This window comes from Poecilia latipinna, unplaced genomic scaffold (genome assembly GCF_001443285.1).
Source record: "Poecilia latipinna isolate Pla-1442-1.1 unplaced genomic scaffold, P_latipinna-1.0 Scaffold3156, whole genome shotgun sequence".
Lineage (NCBI taxonomy): Eukaryota > Metazoa > Chordata > Actinopteri > Cyprinodontiformes > Poeciliidae > Poecilia > Poecilia latipinna.
The window spans coordinates 28709-34054 of NW_015115772.1; the positions used below are offsets into that span (position 1 = coordinate 28709).

The window sequence follows — 5346 nt, forward strand, 5'->3', positions numbered from 1 at the left end:
GTTGGATCAACCTTCCAGACCTCTCAGGTCTTCTAGTTCTGGTTCCACTCTGCATCCCCAGAACTTTGTCTGAAAAGACACGATATCCAGTAACTTGTTAGTCTTTCTGTTATTCAAGGACAAATTACAGTTTGTGTTCACATGAGAGACTGAGATAAGCTCAAACCAAATCGAGCAATAAAACAGCTCCATAAATCATCATGTCTAATCACAATTACTCAACTAGCCAACACTAATGTTTTCTGCAATCGCATGCAGATATCTTCTAATCTGAATCATAGGGTCATGTCATGTTGAATTTTGTGTGTATGCATGGATCAGCTGGGGAACTGATCCAGAATGTCCTCTCCACGCTTGGAGAGGACATTCTCCAAACATGGACTTCACAATCAGGACAGAGTTCCTCCTCAGGCAAAGTCATCAGCTAACCACTGGATCAGCAGTCATTGACTAGATTTTTGCCTTGCTATGTGATTAAGCATAAATATACTGGAAACTATTTATTTTTTTGTGTGTGACAAGGTATTTATCAAGAGGCCAGCAGGTGTCCCATCAGCTTTTGGCTAAAGTAAACCTGAACTTACATCTGGTACTGAAAAATGATTAACTTTTCTGTTTAGGTTTTACAGATAACAAGATGATCGATATGGACCTGATCTGATTCAGAATCTGTACCAAACCCGATACTGATGTCAGTTTTTTTTCTGGATGTTAGACTGAAACCAGTCCAAATGTGTCCTTGGCATCTCCAAGTCATATTTTAATTATGTAGCAGCTAATTATGTCTTAAATACTCAGTCTTACCAATTACAAATAAATATATATTTCAAACATATAAATAGATGTATCATTTTATATGGGGTTGATTATTGATCCTGTTACAGAAGCCTTGGTGGACACTCCGCCAATAGCTGAGGCAGTTTTCTGCAGCTCAGCATTATCTTCCTCTTCATCTAATTTAGTATTAAAATAGAGAAAATGAAAAACCTAGAAATTATTGAACGGAATATTTGCTAATATATTCATGGCTTCTACTTGTTCAAGTCAGGCAGTTTGTTTGCAGAAGTAGCTCATCTAGATGGGGCTTATAAGCTGCATTTCTTTGTCTATATTCTACCAATGTCAAAAAAATGTAATTGCCGTCTTTCCATTAAATAAATGGAATTAAAATCACAGATGAATAAGTTTTTCACATATTAAGTCACCAAAAACAGTTGACAGGTTAAATAGAGACAATGGTGCTGACGGTTGTGGGAGTTCGCCCACAATCAGTAGGTTGCTGGTGGTGGTCAGAGGACCTGGTGGCACCCAAGGCAGCCATGGATATATGTGTGTGTGTTTGTGTGTGCGTGTGCATGTGTGTGTGTGTGAATGGCTGATTGACTGACTGTAGTGTGAAGTAGTTTGGGGTCCTCTGTAATGGTAAATGACTACAAATACAAGCCATTTACCATTTCCTCACATATAAACCGCACAATCTGCTGCTACTGTTAGAAACCATGTAAATTGGTCATAAGTTATTAAAAACACTTTAAAAATGTTAACAGTATACTCAGTTTTTGCTCAAAATATCTTTTTTTTATTGTACTGTTTGGATACACTTCTCTCAGCACCTTTTCTTTATAATAATTAAAAATAGGTCACAGTAGGAAGGCTTGTTTAATCACAGTGTTTCTAATAAGTAATTTTGTCTCTGTAGCAGCTAATTATGTAATTATCAAGTTTGTAATTATACACTGGAAGGTACACAGCAAATTTGGAAGTGTTAATTCAACTCCTAGAGAATGGAATTCAACACTTTGTAGATGTCTATATTGGTCCACTCTTGATTGTGTTAAAATGACATTTCTGAAAGTGTTATTTGTGATAGAATTGAAACATTCTCAGTAGTTGAAATTTAACACACAGTGTTGATTTACCCAACACTACTGTATAGTGTAAAAAATTAACACTATGAATGTGTTAATTTAACACAGAATAGTGTTAAATATAGAACACAGAAATCTGAGTTTTAAAATGCTACTTGTAGGGTGAGCTCTGGTGGCGCAGAGGTTAAGCACAACCCACATGTGAAGGCCTTAGTTCTCAATGTGGTTGTTGCAGGTTCACTTCTTGGCTTTTGCTGCATGTCTTCCCCCTTCTCTCATTACCCACTTTTCTGTCAATTCACTATCAAATAAAGGCCACAAGAGCCAATAAGACGTTTTTTTTTTTTTTTTTTTTTTTCCAGAAAATACCACTGGCCATCAATAATCCCCAAATTAATTTTAAAAGACATTAGATGCCACTTGAATCTACAAAAACACTAGCACCAGTTGCAGTACATAATCTACTTTATTTCAAAACAACAAACAGCACTGACAGCAATATATCATTCATGGTACTTTGCACTGAAGATGAAGTGTGCTTTGAAAGTTTATCAAAAGCTACCATGAATGGTAGCTTTTGGTAGAAGTAGATGGTAGAAGTGTCTTTGGTGCTGCTCTTGTTTTCACAAACGCAGGAAGAAGGGCTGCCCTTGTTCCACAACAATGAGAAAGGCTTCAACACTGGCTCCCATCTTTGACAAAATGCTAAGAAGACGAATAATAAAAAATATTAACTATATGTAGCACAGCTACATTCAAATGGCAAATGAAGCCAATAAGAAAGTGCTTCTACAAAGAAGTAGGATCATTAGAATAACCACATACCTGCACATATCTGACAACATGGTCCACAATTTGACATGAGCCGTTTTGGATTCTTCTTGGGGCCTTTGGACGTAGGAAGAACCTATTGGAGAAGAATTAAGATACATTTTGAAAAGATCTCTGGCTCAATTTTCTTCTCTCAGATTCCAAGATCTCCCAGATCTCACGTGGGCCTAAGTGAAACCACACAGAAAACAATCAGTGCTCGACGTCACAGAGTTTAATCAAAAACAAAACGAAGCATGAAAATTAAATCAGAAAACTGCAAAAAAAAAAAAAAAAAAAATCAGAAAGCAGAAAGGGAAAAATGCCAAAATAGAAGAAAAGCAAAGACGAGTCTTTGGAGAGTGCTCATGCATTTTGCAAGAGCAATCTAATTCGTTCCTCTGTAGTGCATAGTTTTATCCAAAAGGGTGTTTCCTTGTTTTTTTTTTTATTTATGCAATTATGCAAATAGGGCGTGTCCTCTCCTTGCATAGCTGAAACCAGTTTCAAATTACTAAGTTGGGACATTTTATTACCTTCCAAGATCGGTTTAATTTCAGAACTACAACGCTTCTCTCTCTGGACAAGGGAGACCAAAGGTAATTTTAGAGCAAGCTTTTCTCATGTGAGTTTGAAACCTGGACTTTCTCAAGTTCTCAAATTGAACAAAAGATTCTTGTTTTAAACCAGAGTTCACCCAAAGGTATTCTTGATTTTATTACCTCGCCAAGCAATATCCAAAGACGGGTCCCTGCAGCAACTTTAACAGTGACAGAGAGAGCCTGGCACCATCAAGTCATTCAGAACTTCTCCATCCTCTTGGATCAAAGCATCAATTTGAAGAATTAAAACACTTATAGAGTGTACCTGAACATTTTCAATAGAAACACATTCATTCTAGACATTTTCTAATTATTATGCTAATTTTGATTATATTTAACTAACGATATTACCGTTTAGCCTACGTTAGAGACTACAAGTAGTTAATATAAAACTACAAATTAGACTGGTTCAAGTCATGTTAATTTTAACTAAATGGTATTCTACTAATTAAATTGCAATTATTAAAAGTATTATGTGTTAGTTTGTTTTTCCTTAAGTTTTAGTGTTTCTCTGTGGAAGATGATGTTAAGAGTTGTATTTACATAAAAGTTTTAGAATAATTTTTCTGGTGGGGAAATGGCATCAAATCCGGACTAGACCCTTACTGGAAGACAGGGAGATGATTAGTGGGCATGACTGGATAATCGAATGTGCAGAGGAAGGAGTCTGGATCGTACTTTATGAAGCGGGGGAGGCGAGCGAGGAGGGGCGCAGAGCATCCACAGCTCCAGTGGTTGGCTGCTTGCCGGTGGACTGGGTGAGTTGTGACCGGTTTGGCTTTTCAGGTTCCTCGGCTGGATTAAATGGACAGTAGGAGGGTGGACAGGCAGGTGAGGACTGGAGGTGAGCCACGGATGTTTCAGAACGGGAGCAGCGAGGAGGACGGGAGACAGACGCCGCAGGAGGAAATCCCCAGGCCAAAGAATCAGCGTGACGCTGGGTACCTACAAGAAAAGAGGAGATCAAAGGTAAGACGAATAGTAAGTTGTCTGTGAGGACACAGCGACCGTAGTAGTACCACGAGTAGTAGTCAACCATCTGGCATCTGTCTCTTCTTCTCTATTATGGTGGATCGCAAGCAACTTTAAGGTCCATGCTGCCACCTACTGTACACGAGTGTGTAGCAACATTTCTTTACATCTATTAAATTCTATTTTTTAATCTTGTATTTTGAAGAAAAACAAATCATGCTTTTCTTAATCTATAAATATCCATTATGTTTCCTTCATTTCCCAATATTCTTTAAAGACTCCGTTCTTGACCTGTCCTTCCAACCATTCTTTTCAATTTCTCCCTTTCAGATTTATGTTCTACAGTTCATCAATACGTGTTCTACATTTTCTTTCTCCCCACATCCTTCACATTTATCATTATTTTTCCTCCCCATTAAATATAAAATATAATTTAAATAGGTATGACCTACTCTTAAATTAATTTGATCATTATTACTACTTCCCTTCTGTTTCCTGTTTCTTTCATTAATATTTCTAATTAATACTGACTTTTGTACTTTATATAATCTTCTTCCTTTCTTATCTTCATTCCACCCTTTTTGCCATTTTTCTGGCATCTGTTTCTGGGAATCCACTCCTCTAAGTACTGCTCCTTGATGAAGGAAATGCATGACACCTGGAAGCCACACCTGCTCGTCACACCCTGCAGAGGAGGAGGAGTAGAGAGCAGACATCCAAACGCACACTAGTCTGTGGATTTGACAGCTAAATAATGTTAACTCAAGTGGCCTTCAGATTTTCCTGACAGTTCTAATGTTTGGTTAACTACCCGACACCTCTTGCTACCTGCTTGCCTAGCTTTAGCTGCTAACAAAAATAATAAGCAGTGCAGTCGTATACCGTGATATCCAAACAAATAAACGTACGTTAAGCGAACTATGTATATGAATCGATACTCTTGCGCAAACGGAAAATTAATGCATCCATAAAAAATAATCAAAAACTCCTCGGGCAAACACGTGACATCACAAATACGTTACAATGGGGTATATGCCATAGACATAATATAAGCATCGACGCCTCATGGACTGCTCCGGCGCAGGAAATACGGC

General features: G+C 37.7%; 1 long non-coding RNA gene across 2 annotated transcripts; it reads right to left on the minus strand.

The window, feature by feature from the left end:
• Window positions 1-2236: 2236 nt before the first annotated feature.
• LOC106940278 (uncharacterized) lies at window positions 2237-4514 on the minus strand. 2 transcript variants are annotated; one of them, XR_001423045.1, is made up of 4 exons: window positions 4300-4514; window positions 3959-4225; window positions 2694-2775; window positions 2237-2573 (listed from the first exon to the last, which is right to left on the minus strand). It is a non-coding gene; the product is annotated as an uncharacterized LOC106940278 (long non-coding RNA). The 2 variants fall into 2 exon arrangements; XR_001423044.1 differs by having other exon boundaries at window positions 3959-4514.
• Window positions 4515-5346: the final 832 nt, after the last annotated feature.